General features: G+C 42.2%; 1 protein-coding gene across 5 annotated transcripts in view; it reads left to right on the top strand.

Annotated features, from left to right (window-relative positions):
• The first annotated feature begins 21903 nt into the window (after positions 1-21903).
• Positions 21904-22629, top strand: part of SNTG1 (syntrophin gamma 1) — a 577365-nt gene continuing 576639 nt past the window's right edge. For 4 of the 5 annotated variants that reach the window (XM_083187409.1, XM_083187408.1, XM_083187407.1 and 1 more), the window contains exon 1: positions 21905-22311. The gene's annotated coding sequence lies outside the window, so the exon portion shown is untranslated. Of the gene's footprint in view, positions 22312-22629 lie in introns of all 5 variants that reach the window. The other variant, XM_083187410.1, reaches the window with a different exon arrangement.

Below are 22629 nucleotides of genomic sequence, written 5' to 3'. Positions count from 1 at the left end.
GGTTACCTGGACTTGCACCTGCTTCATCTTTTCAGTCCTGATACATGTTGTACATGTTGCCTGAACTTGCCCGTTCTCTTCTTAGAACATATCCATTCATAAAGAGGATCAGTTTGATTATTATTTACTATCCTACATGTGCTGTATATGTCAATGCTTGTGTAATCTAATGTCTTATGACAGAATCACTAAACCCAAAAAATAATCGATGAATAGGTCAAGCACAAGTTACTGAAGCAGGTTTTATTCATTCTGGTCAAGTTTTTCAAGCACAGTTAGCAGCTGTGCAATTTTGTTTGGATGAAACTCAATCTGTCAACATTAGACAACCACATAGAGTAGTTGAGAAAGTTTATACAAACTGTGTGTCCATATGGGGGTTCTAGCTGTGTACAGCAGGCCCTCCAGCTGCTTCCTGGGAATTTGCAGGCCATATTGCACAACTTGCTCAAGTACAGTACTATTCTGCTTCCATGCTTTCTCAAAGTGTGGAACCTGGCTGGGGCTGCACTGCTAAGTCCTAGACATCAGTGCACTGACAGTGGAATTCACCCAGTAATAGAAGTGTCTCTTTCTCTCACTTCATAGTTTCTACCTTATTACCCATTCTCTCATTAGGTCATTCACTGCTCTGCACATGGTAAGAAAGCAGAAATGGAACTTAGGCCCTGATTCAGTTATACACTAAGGCAAGTGCAATTTTTTTTATTAGGCTATGGTAGGGCTAACTGAAGAGAAGCTGACATCCATGAATGAAAAGAGATGACCATAGCAAATCATCTGCAATATTCATACACATTTACAGCCTATATCCAACAATAGGGAACATCAATTGCTCAAGTATGTCTATGGCAATGCAGACTGAATGCTGCAGTAGCGACACAGGTGCCATGTTTCTCTGCATACATAATCAAAGCGGACATCATATAAGTGCCCTGAAAAGGCCTTAACATATTTTTTTTCCACTACTCCCCTTTAACTCCCACTATTTGTAAATATATCTGCACTGCCATTACGAAAATTAGGAGAATTGAAATCTGTCTAGTACAATCACAGCACATGCACACTCTACCAACACCTGCCTCAATTGCAAAAACATTGGTCGTCCCAGTGTAGGCTTTGCATCCTGCCCAGATCACATTGCTTCATGATAAATGAACCTGTATAAATACAGAACAGGATTTTGCAACCTCTACCAAATGCTTTAAATGGCCTAATAATTGTTTCCCATATATTTGAAAATGTATACTATATATGTACTGTTAAGTCCCTGCTGATTGTAGATATCAATGGGTGTTTTATGAGAATTGGATTGTGCTGATAATTCTTAGATAGCTTATTTTGTAGAAAGCATGATCTTGTGATTAATCAGTAATGGTATTAGAACCACCTGATATAATTTAATCTACAGATGTAGCCACGCTCATCTTTGCCATGATGTGTATGCCATTAAACTCTATGGATTTTTTATTAGGGTGAACACTTGTGGTTCTCCAATTGCTGACATGCAGGGCAGGGTTGCTTGGGCATGTAGACCCTCTGTAATTGATAATATTAATTTGTGCTTTGACTGCTCAACTCCGCACCCACTTCCCAGAAGTATGGGGATAGCCTCTTATTGGGTGGATCCAAATTTCCCATGGAATCCCCAGCCTAGGCTGACTAGTTGGGGGGGGGGGGGGGGGGGGTTAGTGCATATGCATATAAGTAACATTAAGCATGGCTACATCTGTACTTAAGGTTGTGGCATAGAAGATCTACATTGTCTAGCTAGTCAATAGGTGGACACCATATGCCTGACATACATTAGGGCATCAGGTACAAAAGGTCAACAGTGGTTAAGATTGACGGGTACAAAAGGTCTGTAGGGTCAAAATGTCCACATTAAAATGGTTGTCATAATTTTGGGGGGTTTCCCATGTTTTTCAACATTTGCTTGAATAGCTATCCATATAGACATCAATTGGGGATAGTAACCATTGGGTAAAGAAAACCTGCAGGCAGACATTCTTGAATAATAGGGCTCATATTTTCTTCTTGACAGTAAATTTAAGTATTCTAGTTCCAGCTACTCAGTTGCAAAAAAAAAACGGGTTCTTCATAAATTTTACTTTTCTTCAACTGCACATCTTACTTAAAGGATACTGGATGAAACACCAGGGTTAGTGCTGATACAGACCCTTAGTTGCTGGAAGACCACAGGCTGTATCCTTGCACTGCCCTCTAGAGGTCATTATGTGGGATTTTATGCATGGAACAGGATCAGCAGGCAGTAGAAGGTCATGCAGGCTAAAAGGTCATAGTATCACAGGTTCAAAATTAAAACAACATGCCAAAAATCAGGTTCACACACATGCAGGTTCACATTGGACAGGCTGAACTTTGTTCATAGGCAGAGGTTCAGCATGAGAGACAACGCAGGATTGATATATGAAGATTCAATCAGAATGCTTTTATCAATAAATCTGGAGTATTGACAGTAGCCTGAAGACAGTATGGTGCACAGTGTGAGTTTATATACTGTAGGCTGGGCAGTCCGAACTCGGCAAGCTTACAGTAACTCATAACACATCTGACCAATACACATATTTTACCTGCAGTATCAGATGCCTGCTGAGAGAGTGGGCACCAGCAACAGTGAGGAACAGGTGGCTGCATGATGCTGCACACACAATGGAGAGCTGCTGTCAGCCACAAGGAAAACATGATGTATGAGCACCATGGACCAAACGCGAGACCCCAACATGGTGAGAACGAAGGTTCCACTGTTACAAATAATAAGTTACAGCCTTCTGTACCCCACACTTGTTTGGCTAACCCTTTAAGTGCCATTGTTGCTGTGAGAGATCCTAATAGCATCTGCTAAAATTGCCAGCGTCGCTCACACCGACTGTTCCTTTTTTGGGGTATAATATTTAACTAAACTTCAATGAATTGACTTGGCTGTATTTCTATTGATTGTGAGGGACATGGGCATTTTTAGTGGATATTTTGAGTATTTCTCACAGCAATGTTGGTACTCAAAGGGTTAAAGCTGCTTATTAACATACTTGCGTATTTTGCAGGGTTCTCCAAATATTGTTACTACAGATGGAGGTGCTCAGGTCACATAATACTAATGTATTATAGAGCAGAGTGAGACAGAGCTGACGATCAAGTCAATCAGCATCTTATCACCAATAAAATAACTGTGCTGAAAAACTTCAACCTGGTTATCTCCTCTCACATCCGCTTCCAACAGTTCACCCTGTTCCCCTCCTCTGGAATGCAGCCCCTTGATAAGAAAGATTTTCTATGCAATAGAAATGTTGGCTCTGTGATCAGAGATCTTCTATACACCCACACAGGTGTATCGCATTATTTCTGCAGCTGGGTTTTTGATCTATACATAATAATTTTATGGTGATATGCACATATATCATTAGCGCCTGAGTTGATTTTTTTTCCTTTTCCAAGATAGATTTTCTATCAGTCTTAATAGCTTAAAATGTACACTCCATGAAACATCTTTTTCATTAAATCCTACAGACCCCCCTCCCAATCTCATCTTGCACCTCTTCCCATTTCTTGCACCTACTATTCAACCTCCTTTTAATATCTCATGGAAATAGCTTCCTCTAACCTCTATGCATGTTCTCTGTATTCATTAACTCTTGTCTATCGATTGGGATCAATTCAATTCACAGCAATGTGAATTACCCCAGTAGGGAGCTACTGGAGCTATTTTAGTCAGTGTGCTGCTACTGTAAGTCCGACTAGTAGATTTCTGGTCGCACCTCTCCTGGAATGGGAGCATAAATCTGACAAAACTAGGTCAGCGATGCTCTTTTGTGTTCTTGCGTGGTTTAAAAAGCACCGTGGGGGGCACTTAATTTGGAAAATGCTGGTTTTCATGAGTACCATCATTCTCCTACACAGCAACGCACTTACTGTATTAGGAAAACTCCCAGAGTTCTCTCTCTTTGCTATTCACATCACTGTGAATTGATTACACTACAATGACTCTTATACTGTATGCTTATCCTTGTCTTGTATACAGTTGCATTGCTATAATCAGCAGGATGTAATTGCACCAACCCTATCCTTGGTGCAAAATATTTTCTACACAAGATCTGCACGGATCACCAGCTCCCATTCACTATTACAGGACTTTCATCGGGCTGCTCCCACCCTAGGGAATGCCCTTCCACGCACAATACGACTCTCCAATAGTCTCCAAACTTTCAAGTGTTCCCTGAAAACTCACCTCTTTAGGCAAGCCTATCATATTTAAGTTCCAAACGCATAACCCTCTGAGGAACTTATGTATTATATAGCTTCCCTTCTGGACTTGTAACTTGGTGGGACTGCTATGCTATTACTGGTGCCTGTCCTTGTGTTTCCCTCCTATGTCCCTGTAGATTGTAAGCTTGCAGCAGGGCCCTCTAACCTCCAAGCCTGTCTGTCGTTACCCAGTTTGTTTTATCACTGTCTACTCTTGTAAAGCGCAACGGAATCTGCTGCGCTATAAATGAAACTGTTAATAAATAAATAAAAATAAATAATTATGCATACAAGCAGCTATGCTTAACCCACAATTCTGTCAAACACTTTTTCCTATCTTTGCCTAGATGTCAATCTCCTTGTTACAACAAATGAATTGCATAAAACTCTGCATTGCATACTCAACTCCAGTGCAGGTGCAGTGCAAGAGTGGGGAAGATATGTTCAGCAACCAACTAGCATTTAATTCTGCATTAACACTACTGTGCCAGTAACCATGCATAATCCTGCACTGAGAGACTGGAGAGAGATGCTTTAGAAGGGCAGTCACATACATACATAAGTCAGGGTGAATGTTTTCTTTCTAAACCTTAGTCCCCTTAATTTCAATTGTCAACAAGGACCATAATATTTTTAGAAATGTTTTCCAGCTTCTTGAACAGATGCTTCAAAATATTAATATTCCGGTGACAAAGCGAGTTCTCAACCATTGCTAGAAACGTGTTACTTTGATCAGTTTGTATCTAAAAGAATATACAAATTTACAAGTATCAAAAAAACACTTGACCTCTATACCCTTTTCTTTCTAAAATTCAAAAACAAGAGTGATATAAAGAAAACAAGCAGTTTATCTGCAGAGCAAATAAATTGAACCTAGCAGGCATTTTTTGCAGTAAAATATCAATATTCTCAACCAGAATCTTATCATTTTTAAATGAGTACTCAAGTCGCACGCAATGACCAAAATAGCATTGGCTAAATGACCTCTCTGTATGGATGGATAGCACTCCAGTGCATAAACCAATGTTTGAAATAGAATGTACAATCCATATCTCATCTGAATTCAGAAGAAAATATCTGTGCCACACAGCATCACAATTGCAAATGATTGTGTTAGTTTTCAAGCATCAGTTAAAAACATATAGCAAAGGTGGCATTCAAAGGGTGGTTTAACAAGTGTCAATTCGCTTTGTCAATCTGTACAGGGATACAAAACATGTTAATATAGTACTCCATAGTACAGCATGCAATAGAAATAAAGAATAATATACAGTACAGTATGTTTCATTCATATAAACATTTGGTACTTGTTTAGTTTAACGGCGGCAGCTGTTCGCTGTTTGAATCCTGGCAGCCCAACGGCCAACGGCTGCCTTACTTTTCTAAGCTACGTTATCAGCGTAGCTACATTAGCACAGCTCTATGTTATATTTGAATCCTGTCAGCCGTACGCCCAATGGCTGCCTTACTGCCTTATCAGCGTAGCTACATTATCAGCGTAGCTCATAGGCTGCTTTGAACTACGTTGTCAGCATAGTGACTCCGCGGCACCCCATCGCTGACAGGTCATTGTGGAACCCGAAGCGTGGCGATGTGGGTAACTTCATATGTATTCTGCCGGGCTCGCCGTGCTTCGGGCTTGGTGGCTCGCTGCGCCAACGTGGATAGTGGGGGTATGAAAAGGTCGGTAATATATGTAACGCTTCCGCTCACCACGCTTCGGACTGCTGTGGATAGTCGGGGTGTTTCAGGAACACATTCACACTTGCCATATCATACACCTGAGACAGTAATGACGACATGTGTTAACTGGTAACTTGATTTTAGTTAAAATTAAGAAGAATAATATAACTATGCTAACTGCGTACCGCCCAACCTACCAGCTGACTGACTACGCGAATTCAACAAGTGAACAATAACGCTGTTTCTGACAGGTACGCTACTTCTGACTACGATGACTACACTAGAACTAGACGCTTTTTCTGACAGGGCCGCTAGTTCTGAATAACTACAATGACTACGCTATTTGTAGGAACACTATGCCGATTTTGACAGGGATGCTTATGCTGACTACATACTGCCTACGCTGACTACACTATGCTACTTCTGACTGACTATGCTGACTACGATGGTCGCGCGGAACACACTACGCTGCTTCTGACTTACAGTGCTGAGTACGCTGGCGGTGCTGGTCGTGGGAACAGGAGGCTGATTCAGAAAGGGACGCTACGCTAAGTACGTAACTGCCACCGTGAAACTAAACAAGTACCAAACATTTAAATAAAAATAGCAATAAAACAAAAAAATGATGTTCCTCTGAAGTAACAGAGAGTATTTCTGAATACAACTAAATTTATGTATTTTCTCCCAATTAAAAACATATGAAGGCTTGAAGTCAATAGATCAAGAGACAGTAGGAATACAGTAAATGTCAAAAAAACTTACAGAACTGTTTACATGCCTTTAACTTAATCAAAGCACACCAAGAGCAACATTAGTGGTTGAGCTGAAAAATTACTCATGAATAAATACATTGTCAAATTGAGAGTCTTCCTGAATCTATAGATTAAGCTGCTAAAGCAAAAAAATGAAAATAAATAAATTCTGACATAAAGGCAGCCATATTGCCACATTTAATGATGGTCTATTAAAAGATTTGTTTTAAAACCTACTTTAGGAAGCCACTATAATGAACACTGGGAGCCTTATTTGGTAATGACTCTATGTCAAGCTGAATTGTCATGCAAATTAGTCTTTTCAATAAAGCTTCTGATCAACAGGACAGTATTTCCATGGTGGAAACTGAAAACAACGTCTCAATTATAGAGTGCCCATGACTATAACATGTCAATCCTGAGTATCCATCTGTGTATTGTAGTTAAATATTTTCTGTGTGATCGTGACAATCGAAAAGGTAGATACAGTAGGGTGGCTCTACCATTAGGCAGCAACCTAGGGTGCCAGATTGTATGGGGCACCACCAAGTCTGCCTATCATAAAATTTAGAATACCTATGAGGAAAATATCCTATGCAGGTGGCAGCTTTGGAACTTCAAAAACAACACTTGAACACTTTCACTTGAGGTGCTGGAAAGTAGGTATTGGGGGCAGTGCAGGTTTGGGGTGGGAGATACCTAGGGTATGGAGAAGCCTTACATCGACCCTGAAGGTACACATAACATGTCTTCCACATTAATGGGTGTCAACCTCTTTTCAAGAGTGTACCGGGAATGTGGAAGTTTTTGGGCTACGTGGCCAAATTCTAGTCAGCTGGCTGCTATTGTGTACAAGACATGAAAACATTTGGTTATAACTGATGAACACAGATGTGCAACATGTTATTAAAGTGTAAACATAGCTTTAGCACAATATTACACTTCTGTGCAGTGGCATTGCCTTACTGTCAGACCCCTTTTCTCTGAGATTCATTCCATTGTACGCTTCCTTAACAATATCCTGTAGATGTTGCTGTTACAGTCCAATCCAGAATTCATGGAGAAAGTCATGTAGGTTTTCATAATTTTCCAAAAGTATGCTCTTAAATAGTGACATTAGGCTGTGCAAAAAGGAGAGGGGAAGGGGACACAGGGGGTGCAATGTAATAGGATGAGAGAATAAGAAAGTGAGAGATTTAGTAAGAAATCTCCAGGTTTTTTTAAAGCGGCAATCATTTACACTGCAAAATCAAACTGATTTTGCAGTGTAAATGATTGCCGCTTTTAAAAAAACTGAGATTTCTTACCAAATCTCTCACTTTCTGATTCTCTCATCCTATTACATTTCACCCAGAGTTTTTTGATATTTAACAATTATATATTACCAACTTTTTTTTCCAGAAATGAAAACATTATGGCAAAGGTACAGTATAGAAAAAATAGAAAAAACTACAATTTCAAATGTAAATGGGCCAAAGACACTGGCTTGGGAGGATCAGCAGTTTTCTTTGCTGATCCTCCCAACCAAGTGTCTTTGAATTACAGACCCGATTATCTTTATTTGGACCACCTTTCTTTATTTCCAATTTGGATACAAGTAACAAATACATCATGGTACCATTAGGTTGAGGACACTATCCTGCTTTACTAAGGTCTGCAGTAGGAGTTGGTGATTTGTGCCGTCTTGGGCCACTCCTTGCAAAACCTGCATTTCATCAGTTCTCCCACTGGATCATCGCTTCGGGGATTCATGTTGTTTTCAATGGACCTCTAAAATCGGGACACTCCGGTTCATAAAACTAAATGGTTGGTGAGGACTCTGAGTAAACTTTTATTATAAACTAATCCAATTTTATCATTCATACCATCGATATTTTATGTTGCTGGCTTATTATTTATTTAGTATGTATTAATAAATTATTGTGATAGACCTACCAATCTGGTCTTTTTTAAAAAAATTAGCGCTGCTCAATTTTTTTTCTTTTTCTGTTTCCTCCTAAGTCTTGTAAGATCAAGATATGGCACAAATTCACAAACCTGTGTGGCAAAGACTTGTTTTTTGCTTTTAAAATAAGGCATAATGACTCAAACTCACACCTAATCCATTGATTGACACTGATAATTTAGCTAAAATGATGATTCTAGTGTTAACTTTGTTGACCAAAAATGTAATGTTGGATCATTTTAGTAAAAAAAAATTATTTAATTTTTTTTTTCTCTTTAATTTTTATGTGGAATATCTAAAAATTAAGTTTATGTTTATGCTGAAATTCAGAAAATTCTAACTATTTAGCACCACTGTATGTGTAAAGATATTATGCTGTATATACTGTACTATTTTATATGGACTTAATTCACCTTACAGGAGAGATGTTGGAAATATTACATTTATATTATAGGGTAACAAGATATATAATTTAGCAGCAGCTCCTCCATGCATTCTGAGATTCCCTCCTAGTGTATTTCGCACAGAAGATGTTAGGAAAAAGTCATATGTTTTAATGCCAAAAGCTCCATTAAATTATATGAAATAACATAGGATAAAGCATTTCATTACTTGATGCAAGTGGGTAATGTGCTTTGCACTTTGGTTCATTTGTACACGCCAATCACAAAGTAAATCTGAAGAGATTACTCTCCTTGGTATCCTCATTACACTCAAACCCAGTACTTATTTTGAATTTCATTTAACCACAAATCTGAATTGAATAAAGTCACTAGGAAAAAGCCCAAGGGCCTGTCCTCATGTAAATGAAGCTATAATAACTCATCTCTACTAACTCAAGATGACCTTTATGTCTATGTGGGGGGGGGGGTAATTCAATCCGGTGGGGACCCCGGGTGACCGCCGACAAGCAGGCGGTCACCCGGGGAAAGCGCCGTCAGAAGGGGACGTGCACCCACCTCGTGCGCGCGCATCCCCTTTCGCTGTACAGATGGCGGGTGGTGGGGGATGGCGGCTGGCATCGCCATCGCCATCCCCTGCAATGATGAGACCTGCCCCATCTGTATGTCTGTATTTTTTGGCTAGCCGAAAAAAGCAGGACATTACTGAACACCCCCTATAGTCCAAAACATACAATTTCTTGTAAAAGTATTCAACCCATTAACCCCTTCCCGACATTTGACGTACATTTACGTCATGGCCGGGAGGTACTTCCCGACACATGGCATAAATGTACGTCATGAGTTTAAACTGTCACTGCGTCTCGAGACGCAGTGACAGTGGGACGATGTCTGCTGTCCCTGACAGCAGACATGTCCCTGCATGCCCAGGGGGGGCTGCGATTCCGCCCCCCCGTCGGCGATCGCTGTGATTGGCTGTTCAGTGTGAACAGCCATTCACAGCGTTTTCCTGTGTTACCAGCGAATCAGACGCTCGGTAACACAGGTGTCAATCACCGCCGGGCGTCAGGGGGCATGAGGGGGTCATCGGTGACGATGACACCTCACCCCACCCTCACCCCACCTGCCCCCAAGGCTGTGATTGGTCCGTGGGACCCACGGACCAATCACAGCCAAGGCGCGACATTTAAACTGACGGTGACTGCGCTGCAGACGCCATTCCGGTCTGGAATAGCGTGCAGAACGGTCACCGTGCCTGCCTGCCGTGAATACCGACCTGATCCTTGCTAATACTTACCTGATCCTTGCAAATACCTTACCTGATCACTTGATCACTGCTTGTAGCGTGCTGGACGCTTCCTGGATCTGACTTCCTGAGACTTCCTGCTGCTGCTGCAGTGTGATAGAGAGATAGAGAGATAGAGAGAGAGATAGAGAGAGATAGAGAGAGATAGAGAGAGATAGTGACAGAGAGAGCTATATTTTGTGTCTGCTACCCCCCCTTTTTGGGGGTGCAGGGGTTTTCTATATATAAATAACTGTCAGTGCTGCTGCTGCAGTGTCATACAGTGATAGATAGTGATAGATAGTGATAGATAGTGAGAGGTAGAGAGATAGAGAGATTTGTGTCTGCTACCCCCCCTTTTTGGGGGTGCAGGGGTTTTATTTTGCTGCTGCTGCAGTGTCATAGAGTGATAGATAGTGATAGATAGTGATAGATAGTGAGAGATAGAGAGATAGAGAGAGATAGTGACAGAGAGTGATAGAGAGTGTATATTTTGTGTCTGCTACCCCCCCTTTTTGGGGGTGCAGTTTTTTTTTATACATATAACTGTCAGTGCTGCTGCTGCAGTGTCCTAGAGTGATAGATAGTGAGAGATAGTGAGAGATAGAGAGATAGAGAGAGATAGTGACAGAGAGTGATAGAGAGTGTATATTTTGTGTCTGCTACCCCCCCTTTTGTGCTGATCAGTATATCTGTGCTGATCAGCAACTTTTTGGGGGCGCAGAGGTTTTTTTTTTATATATATACCTGTCAGTTGCTGCCAGTTGCACTGTCAGTTGCACCAAAGGTTGTGCACCTGCTGTCCCTCACTGGTAATCAGTGTCGCATCACTGATCACCTTTTTTTTTTTTTGTGAGTGCTGTGGGGTCTTTTTTTAATTTTTTTTTTACACACACTGATTTTGTGGGTGTCCTGTGGCCACTGTGCGCCGATCAGTGACGTACATCACTGATCAGCTTTTTCGGCACAGGGTTGATCTATTTTTTTTTTTTTTTTGATCAGATTCCTGTTGCCTTTGAGCGCTGTTCAGTGACAGACGTTACTGACCAACATCTGTGCTCAATTTTTGGCGCAGGACCTTTTTTTTTTTTTTTAACCCCTTCAATTTTTTATTTTTAACCCCTTCATTTTTTTTTTTTTTTTATTGGTATAAAGTATTTTTTTTTTCTGCACTACATACACACTACACACTACATACCCCCCGGGTTGAAATAAAGTTTGTACCCCCCCCTACACTATACACGTGTTGAAACATTTCACTACCAGTAACACAAAAATAAAAATGGCATCCCAAATGTCCTCCCAAATGTCCTCCCAAATGTCCTCCCAAATGTCCTCCCAGTCATCCAGGAGAATGTATTCAGTGGAGGAGGCATATGCCATGCTAGCCTCTGACTCTGACACAGCCAGTGATGCAAGCGGGGAATTTGAAGGATTCGTCTTAAGCTCCTCTTCCTCCTCTGGTGATGAGGGACCCCCTCAAAGACGCCCCCGTAGATCAGCTGAGATTCCCCCCCCAATAATTGATCTAGTATGGACCCCACCACCAGACAATTTTGAGCCCCAGGTTCCTGAGTTTTTGGCCATGCCAGGAATCCAATTTGATTCCACAGGTCTCAGAGAAATTGACTTTTTCAAATTATTTTTCTCTGATGATTTTATAAATTTAATGGTGGACCAAACTAATTTATATGCCCAGCAGTTTATTGCTCAAAACCCCACGTCATCATTTGCTAGGTGGACCCCTGTAGATGCAGTAGAGATGATGGCGTTTTGGGGTCTGGTGTTTCATATGGGCATAGTAAAAAAGCCAGAAATTAGGCAATATTGGAGTACAGATGTTCTGTACAGTACTCCATTTTACCGTATGGCCATGCCCCGGACTCGATTTGAGACAATTCTTAAATTTATACATTACACCGATAATGCACAGTGCCCACCCAGAGATGATCCCACCTTTGACCGGCTATTCAAAGTCAGGCCGGTCATTGATCATTTCAGTGCCAAATTTGAAGAGGTGTACATCCCTGAAAAATTTATTTGTATCGACGAGTCCCTTATACATTTTAAAGGAAGGGTTAAATTCCGCCAGTACCTTCCCAGTAAGAGGGCAAGGTATGGCATAAAAATGTATAAACTGTGTGAAAGCACCTCAGGGTACACCCACAGGTTTAGGGTTTATGAAGGGAAGGATTCAAGAATTCAACCGCCAGAATGCCCCCCCTCCCTCGTAGGTGTTAGTGGGAAAATTGTCTGGGATTTAGTGCACCCCTTCCTGGATAAAGGTTATCACCTCTATGTGGATAACTTTTACACTAGCATCCCCCTGTTTAAGGCCCTTGGTTCAAGAGGTACAGCAGCTTGCGGTACTGTGCGCAAGAACCAAAGAGGCCTCCCAAAAACGCACATTGCCCAAGTAATGAGAAGGGGTGAAAGCAGGGGAATATGCAACGAAAATATGTTGTTGGTCAAATATAAGGACAAGAGGGATGTCCTTATACTGACAACAATTCACGGAGACAGTACCACCTCTGTCCCTGTACGAGGTACCAGTACCCACACCTCCAAACCTAATTGTATCCTGGATTACAATAGGTACATGGGCGGAGTGGATCTTTCAGATCAGGTACTGAAGCCGTACAGTGCCCTGCGGAAAACAAAAATCTGGTACAAGAAGGTGGCCGTGTATATCATCCAGATGGCACTGTATAACGCTTACGTGCTATTCCGTTCTACCGGCCAGAGGGGGACATTTATGCACTTTCAAGAGGAAGTCATAAAGGGCCTAGTATTTGGGAACCAGCAGGCAGAGGGCCCCAGTACTTCTAGTACTGGCCCCCGTATTGTACCAGGGCAGCATTTTCCTGATGAAATCCCCTCCACTGGAAAAAAGGGCAGGACACAAAAAAGGTGCAAAGTTTGCTATAAAAAGGGAATAAGAAAGCAAACTATTTTCCAGTGTGACACTTGCCCCGACAAACCCGGCCTATGTATGAAGGAGTGTTTTAAATTATACCACACATCTATGGAATATTAGGTTCATAATTTCACCGTGCTTCGGGGGTCTTGCTAATGCCACATAGCACCCACCATTCATTCCACCAGAATCTGAGCCGCAAAATCCAAAAATCACTCCTTCCCTTCTGAGTCCTGCCATGCACCCAACTGGTATTTTTTGGTCACATGTGAGGCATTGCCGTACTTGGGAGAAATTGGGGCACAGATTTTGGGGTGCTTTTTCTCCTTCATTCCTTGTGAAATTGAAAAATTTTGAGCCAGAACTGCATTTTTGTGTAAAAAAATGTAATTTTTCATGTTCACTGCCCACTTGTATCAAAATTGGTGAAACCCCTGGGGGTTTGAAATGTACACGATACCCCTAGATGAATTCCCTGAGGGGTGTAGTTTGCAAAATGGGGTCACTTGTGGGGGGGTTCCACTGTATTGGTGCTTTGGGGGTCTTGCTAATGCGACATAGCACCCACCATCATTCCACCAGAATTTGTGCTGCAAAATCCAAATATCACTCCTTCCCTTCTGAGTCCTGCCACTTTTTGGTCACACATGAGGCATTGGCGTACTCGGGAGAAATTGGGGCACAGATTTTGGGGTGCTTTGTCTCCTTCATTCCTTCTGAAAATGAAAAATTTTGAGCCAGAACTGCATTTTTGTGTAAAAAAATGTAATTTTTCATGTTCACTGCCCACTTGTATCAAAATTGGTGAAACCCCTGGGGGTTTGAAATGTACACTATACCCCTAGATGAATTCCCTGAGGGGTGTAGTTTGCAAAATGGGGTGACTTGTGGGGGGGTTCCACTGTATTGGTGCTTGGGGGGTCTTGATAATGCGACATAGCACCCACCAAAATTCCACCAGAATCTGAGCTGCAAAATCCAAAAAATCACTCCTTCCCTTCTGAGTCCTGCCATGCACCCAACTGGTATTTTTTGGTCACATGTGAGGCATTGCCGTACTCGGGAGAAATTGGGGCACAGATTTTGGGGTGCTTTTTCTCCTTCATACCTTCTGAAAATGAAAAATTTAGAGCCAGAACTGCATTTTTGTGTAAAAAAATGTAATTTTTCATGTTCACTGCCCACTTGTATCAAAATTGGTGAAACCCCTGGGGGTTTGAAATGTACACTATACCCCTAGATGAATTCCCTGAGGGGTGTAGTTTGCAAAATGGGGTGACTTGTGGGGGGGTTCCACTGTATTGGTGCTTGGGGGGTCTTGCTAATGCGACATAGCACCCACCAAAATTCCACCAGAATCTGAGCTGCAAAATCCAAAAATCACTCCTTCCCTTCTGAGTCCTGCCATGCACCCAACTGGTATTTTTTGGTCACATGTGAGGCATTGCCGTACTCGGGAGAAATTGGGGCACAGATTTTGGGGTGCTTTTTCTCCTTCATACCTTCTGAAAATGAAAAATTTTGAGCCAGAACTGCATTTTTGTGTAAAAAAATGTAATTTTTCATGTTCACTGCCCACTTGTATCAAAATTGGTGAAACCCCTGGGGGTTTGAAATGTACACTATACCCCTAGATGAATTCCCTGAGGGGTGTAGTTTGCAAAATGGGGTGACTTGTGGGGGGGTTCCACTGTATTGGTGCTTGGGGGGTCTTGCTAATGCGACATAGCACCCACCAAAATTCCACCAGAATCTGAGCTGCAAAATCCAAAAATCACTCCTTCCCTTCTGAGTCCTGCCATGCACCCAACTGGTATTTTTTGGTCACATGTGAGGCATTGCCGTACTCGGGAGAAATTGGGGCACAGATTTTGGGGTGCTTTTTCTCCTTCATACCTTCTGAAAATTAAAAATTTTGAGCCAGAACTGCATTTTTGTGTAAAAAAATGTAATTTTTCATGTTCACTGCCCACTTGTATCAAAATTGGTGAAACCCCTGGGGGTTTGAAATGTACACTATACCCCTAGATGAATTCCCTGAGGGGTGTAGTTTGCAAAATGGGGTGACTTGTGGGGGGGTTCCACTGTATTGGTGCTTGGGGGGTCTTGCTAATGCGACATAGCACCCACCAAAATTCCACCAGAATCTGAGCTGCAAAATCCAAAAAATCACTCCTTCCGTTCTGAGTCCTGCCATGCACCCAACTGGTATTTTTTGGTCACATGTGAGGCATTGCCGTACTCGGGAGAAATTGGGGCACAGATTTTGGGGTGCTTTTTCTCCTTCATACCTTCTGAAAATGAAAAATTTTGAGCCAGAACTGCATTTTTGTGTAAAAAAATGTAATTTTTCATGTTCACTGCCCACTTGTATCAAAATTGGTGAAACCCCTGGGGGTTTGAAATGTACACTATACCCCTAGATGAATTCCCTGAGGGGTGTAGTTTGCAAAATGGGGTGACTTGTGGGGGGGTTCCACTGTATTGGTGCTTGGGGGGTCTTGCTAATGCGACATAGCACCCACCAAAATTCCACCAGAATCTGAGCTGCAAAATCCAAAAAATCACTCCTTCCGTTCTGAGTCCTGCCATGCACCCAACTGGTATTTTTTGGTCACATGTGAGGCATTGCCGTACTCGGGAGAAATTGGGGCACAGATTTTGGGGTGCTTTTTCTCCTTCATACCTTCTGAAAATGAAAAATTTTGAGCCAGAACTGCATTTTTGTGTAAAAAAATGTAATTTTTCATGTTCACTGCCCACTTGTATCAAAATTGGTGAAACCCCTGGGGGTTTGAAATGTACACTATACCCCTAGATGAATTCCCTGAGGGGTGTACTTTGCAAAATGGGGTGACTTGTGGGGGGTTCCACTGTATTGGTGCAACATAGCACCCACCATTCATTCCACCAAAATCTGTGCTGCAAAATCCAAAAATCACTCCTTCCCTTCTGAGTCCTGCCATGCACCCAACTGGTATTTTTTGGTCACATGTGAGGCATTGCCGTACTCGGGAGAAATTGGGGCACAGATTTTGGGGTGCTTTTTCTCCTTCATACCTTCTGAAAATGAAAAATTTTGAGCCAGAACTGCATTTTTGTGTAAAAAAATGTAATTTTTCATTTTCACTGCCCACTTGTATCAAAATTGGTGAAACCCCTGGGGGTTTGAAATGTACACTATACCCCTAGATGAATTCCCTGAGGGGTGTAGTTTGCAAAATGGGGTGACTTGTGGGGGGGTTCCACTGTATTGGTGCTTGGGGGGTCTTGCTAATGCGACATAGCACCCACCAAAATTCCACCAGAATCTGAGCTGCAAAATCCAAAAATCACTCCTTCCCTTCTGAGTCCTGCCATGCACCCAACTGGTATTTTTTGGTCACATGTGAGGCATTGCCGTACTCGGGAGAAATTGGGGCACAGATTTTGGGGTGCTTTGTCTCCTTCATTCCTTCTGAAAATGAAAAATTTTGAGCCAGAACTGCATTTTTGTGTAAAAAATTTAATTTTTCATTTTCACTGCCCAGTTGTACCACAATTGGTGAAACCCCTGGGGGTTTGAAATGTACACTATACCCCTAGATGAATTCCCTGAGGGGTGTAGTTTGCAAAATGGGGTCACTTGTGGGGGGGTTCCTAAATTTTAGCATCTTATGGTGCCTAGAAACCTACATGGTGCCTAAAAAATAATCTCATAAAAAGGAGTCTCCAAAATCAAGTAGGTGCTCCTTCTATTATGAAGCCTGTGGTTTGGTCAACGTGCACACTAGGGCCACATATAGGATATTTATGAAAACAAAAGAATTGGGGGAATCAATTTTTAGTCACATTTCTCTAGTAAAATGTACTGTGTTCCTTAGAAAAATGTATTAAAATTGCAAATCTGCAAAAAAAATGAAATTTTGAAATTTCACCTGCACTTTGTTTTAATTCCTGTGAAACACCTAAAGGGTTAACAAACTTCCAAAATGCTGTTTTGAATACTGTGAGGGGTGCAGTTTTTGAAATGGCATCATTTATGGGGGTGTCTCACATACAAGTCCCTCAAAGTCACATCAGAACTGAACTGGTCCCTAAAAAAATCAGTGTTTGAAATTTTCTTGAAAATTTGAGAATTTGCTATTCATATTGTAAGCCTCCTAGTGTCCAAAAAAATTAAAAGGAAGTTGAAATAATGATGGAAATATAAAGTAGACATATGGTCTATGTTAGTTATTAACTATTTTGAGTGGTATGATTATTTGTCTCACAAGCAGAAAATTTAACATTTTGCAAATCGCTAAATTTTCCATTTTTTCACGACATTTTGGTATTTTTCACAAAAAAACACAGACTGTATCGACCCAAATTTACCACTAATTTGAAGTACAATGTGTCACGAAAAAACAATCTCAAAATCACTGGGATAAGTAAAAGCAAAAAAAAGTTATCCCCACTTAAGTGAGACATGTCAGATTTGAAAAAAATGGCTGTCAGGAACGCAAAAACTAGCTCTGTCAGGAAGGGGTTAAAACCTCACGTGATTTGTCTTTATTACAAGTGATACACAGCTTGATCCAAACATTGGCCCTTATTCAGATCTGAAGTACAAATTTGTTCTCACAATGGGCAAAACCATGTGCACTGCAGGTGGGGCAGATGTAACATGTATAGAGAGAGTTAGATTTGTGAGAGTTATTTTGTTTCTGTGCATGGTAAATACTGGCTGCATTATTTCAATGCCATTTAGATTTCAGTTTCAACACACCCCACCCAAATCTAACTCACTCTGCACATGTTACATTTGCCCCACCTGCAGTGCACATGGTTTTGCCAATTTTGAGAACAAATTTGTACTGCGATCAGATCTGAATAAGGGCCATTATTTTTATTGTAAACCTGTAGACGCTAAAGCTTGTTACATACCTAAAGATTTATTTGTCCAAATTTGTCTGGTGGGAACGAAAATCTGGCAATGCATGGAAGCATGTGAGAATCAAACTTTTTTTAAGAAACACTGGAAAACAGACAATGGTCATTCATACAAAATAGTTTAATCCAGGATAAGATTACATAACGTGTTGTAAGAATAGCACCACCAGTGGTTACCATCCACCACAAAAAATAAACCAATAAGACCCAACACTCTCCTCTTAATTAGTTCTTAAGAACAGCTGAGTCATTATTTTCCTTTCCAGTTCTTTATGTAATAATATTAAAAGCAACATATCAATCCACACAGTATTGGCATAATCTGCTACCGTACCTGGAAACAATGCTCTTCTGCCCGACAGCGTGCTCTGTATGTGACATACATGTCACAACCCACGGAAGAATGTGTTCAACTCACGGAAGAATATGAATTGAAAAGCTGAAAATCCATATGTGTCAATTGATATGTGATTATAATATTACTACATAAAGAACTTTCTCGTGCGCGTGCACCCCATTCTGACGGATGGCGGGACGTAACAGATGGCGGTAGAATTACAAGGAGCCGCCATCTATATAATACCTGTCTTATCAATTTAAAAATTCAACACAGGTGACGGCAATCCTATATTAAGAGGCAAATCCAGGTAGAGATCCTTTTGTCCCTCCTATAATGGGTCATGTTGGGAGGTTTGGGGTTACTTTTTTCAGCAGCAAATGATTCTGCAGATCCTCAATGTATTTGAAACTTCTGAAAAAACAGAACTTAAAAGTGTACACTTCACATGAAGAGCATAGAAGAGCCCAGCACTCGTGAAAGCTGGTACTGGGCTGCTCTATGCTTCATCTCTGCATGACATCCATTCACCTTCATTCCGGTACTGATGCTGTCTACATATGAGGGCAAACAGCAGTGAAGACTGCATGTCATGTCCCCCAGCCGCCGGACTGAATGCAGGCTGCTGTGGTTGGCAAGTATGGGCTCTCTCAGTGCTGTAAATGGGTCCTGGGTCAGATGACCTGGGATACCCATTTATACTCTCCTTAAACACAGGTTTTAACAATGTTTGACCCTAATCATTTTCCAGGTCAGACTGACGGCTCTTTGGACCCTGCTTATTTTGGTACTTATGAGTTATCTGGGCGCCCGATTTTTTGATTGTATGCCTTAAGTTAAGGCATACAATCAGATGCGATGCGATGCGATGCGATATCGCATCGCATCGCATCGCATCGCATGCGACCATCGGATGCGATGACCCGATTTTTCCATAGGAATCAATGTTAAAATGGACTGAGTCCATTTTAACATGGAATTCAATGGGAAAAAGGGGTCCTTTTCATACCCCTACTATCCAAGTGGGCATGGAGTTGGATATAAACCTGTGGCGAGCGTAGCGAGCCACCGAGCCCGAAGCGTGGCGAGCGAAGCGAGCCCCGCGAGGGGACGGTATTCTGTGTCCCCTCGCGGGGCTCGCTACGCTCGCCACGCTTCGGGCTCGGTGGCTCGCTACGCTCGCCACAGGTTTGTATCCAACTCCATGCCCACTTGGATAGTAAGGGTATGAAAAGGACCCCTTTTTCCCATTGAATTCCATGTTAAAATGGACTCAGTCCATTTTAACATTGATTCCTATGGAAAAATCGGGTCATCGCATCGCATCGCATCGCATCCGATGGTCGCATGCGATGCGATGCGATGTGCCCGATCCGACCCGATTTAGAAATCGGGCGCCCGGATAACTCATAAGTACCCTTATTTTTTTCTCAGCCCATTTATACTGAGGCTCAACTTGGTTCGACCAGCAATAACCCAGGTTATTTCAGCAGTGTAAAAGGGTTTTTAGCAACTCCTTGTCATAGTGATGTGTTTATTTGATTATTGGAAACATTCTGCACATGACAAATGGAATGACACAGTTACCGGGCACACACACAGGGTGATTCAATTCAACCCATTTTTAAGCGATCTGCCTAGATTGCTTAGTAATGAAGCATGGAGATATTTGTGTGCGCACCCTATAGCGATGGTGATGAGCAGTCCGGCGTGTCACCATCACCCACATAGACAGACAGCGCATGCACTGCCTACAGTATGTTACTAGATCACAGTGTTTTGCCTACATAGGCATGCTCATAACATATCGCAGGTGCATCGCATGTGTGCCGCGATGTGTGCTGAGCGATATGTGCCTAGGCAGCTCGCTAAGCACGGGGCACCCGTCGCTCTCCTGTGTACAGTGCTTTAGTGTAATGGTTAGAATTACTGCCTCACAGCACTGCGGTCCTGGGATTGTTTACTGACTGTGTAGTGCTTATATACTCTACCCATGCCTGCCCCCTCCCCCATACTCCATAAGGTGGCCATACACGGTACAACATAGGTTGTGCGATGCAATGAGATGCAATGAGATGCAATGAGATGAGATCTAGTACAAAAAGTATGTGCAGCACATAGATATAAGGAATATCAGTACTTGTGTATTATTGCATGATTTTTATTCGCATCGCATGCCATACACCCGATGCACAGCGATGCAATGCGATTTAAGCCCCCTATACGATTTTAAATTGTATAAGCACCCTAATGGGTGCTTACAATGTTAAATGCACCCCCAGCCACCCCCAGTATGAACACCAATGCGGCGGTTCGCGTCCTCCGACCTTTTTATACCCCCACTATCCACGTCGGCGTGGTGCTGAATCTATATAGTGTGGCGAGCGCAGCGAGCCACCAAGCCCGAAGTGTGGCGAGCGCAGCGAGCCCCGTGAGGGGACGCGTATTACTTTACATGTATTCCGCATCGCCTTTGCGGGACTCGCTGTGCTCGTCACACTATATAAGATCAACTCCACGCCGACGTGGATAGTGGGGGTATGAAAAGGTCGGAGGACGCGTACCGCCACGCTTTGGGTTCACGTTCATAGTGGGGGTGGCATGGGGGTGCATTTAACATTGTAAGCCCCCATTAGGGTGCTTATACAATTTAAAATCGCATCACATCACATTGTATGGCATTGTATGCCATATACAATGCTATACAATTTTAACTTTGTATGACATCGGGGGAAATCTCGTTGCATCGCATTGCATGCCTTATGGTCTGCGATGCGATGGGCGCCGTGATAGTACACAAGTACTGGAATATCATATATTTGGAATTGTATTACAGGTACTGTCAGGTTATGCTGTCAAGCCCTACAGCAGATGGAGCATCCAGGTAAAATGTAAAAGAGAATACTGTAAATACACTTTCCTGAAACAATACACTAAAACAATGCAGCTAAAAGTTGTAGTAAATCTATAACAATCCACTACAGTGTGCCAGTGAGCTCTTATTTGTGAAAGTTGGCACCCAATAATCACTGGAGTACTAAGAGCCTATCATCACAGCACTTAATTAGATTGGGTCATTAACATTGGTGTTATTAAAGTGTAAATTGCACCTACAATACAGTACAATACCATTGTGATTTGCAGCCAGAATGACATGACTAATACAGAACACACAGAAAGCTGCGCTGCAGTCCAGCTAATAAAAAGGAAAAGCACTCAGTAGTGTCTCATTGATATATTGTATAAAGAAATGCAACACCGTAGCTAATACTAATCTAATAATGAAATCTAATAATGTTATGTTAACACTAGTAAGTGCTCAGTAAGACCTGCCGCAGATGCAGGAATGATTGCACACTGCTGTCACTGCCCATGTCACGTTCTGTGGGCTGCTACTGGAGGCGTGTGCCTGCGTGGAGATGGAGAGGGTAGGCAGGGAGAGATGTGCAGCTGAGTTGGTGCTGATGGTGTTGCTGTGTGCTGCTGATGCCGTGTGCTGCTGCTGCTGCTAAATACAGTACAATGAGATGGCCATAGGAGTGCTGCAGCTCGCATCTCCTGGCTGGGGCTCTGAACGGCCAGGGTCGATTCTCCTGTGAATTGAGCAGCAACTTCCAAGAAACAATTTATCATAGGGAGAAGGGCAGCCCAGGATGAGAATGGATTTTGCAGGGTAATTCAGGCTCCCAGCGATCAGGATGAGGCTGAACACATTTTGGGATGATTAGTTCACCCCAGCTACTGTATAGGAGTGGATGCTTTCACCTGTTTTACAGGATTGCTACAGAACATTATCACCGCATGCAACTGGCTGGTAAGTACAAGTGATTCTAGTCATTTTCAGCTGTGTTGTGGCTTAGGTGGTTTTCTTTGCACATTGGGATGATCGTGCACATCAGATTGCTGTTTACACCACTAAATGCTGCACACTTGTCCCATCTGACTACTGTTTAGGACACATGATGTTCTGTAGGATCTAGTCAGCAGACACATGCATTGCTTGTTCCCTCGCATCCTTGCAATAGTTTAAACACACAGGAGCATTCATCTACAGCACCAGGACTGTTAGTAAGCACATTTGCATCCAGTCCATTGAATATATTGTCAATGAATACATACTGCATGTATTGCG

Source organism: Crinia signifera, chromosome 5 (genome assembly GCF_055691185.1).
Source record: "Crinia signifera chromosome 5, ASM5569118v1, whole genome shotgun sequence".
Lineage (NCBI taxonomy): Eukaryota > Metazoa > Chordata > Amphibia > Anura > Myobatrachidae > Crinia > Crinia signifera.
This window is presented reverse-complemented; position numbering and strand designations above follow the sequence as displayed.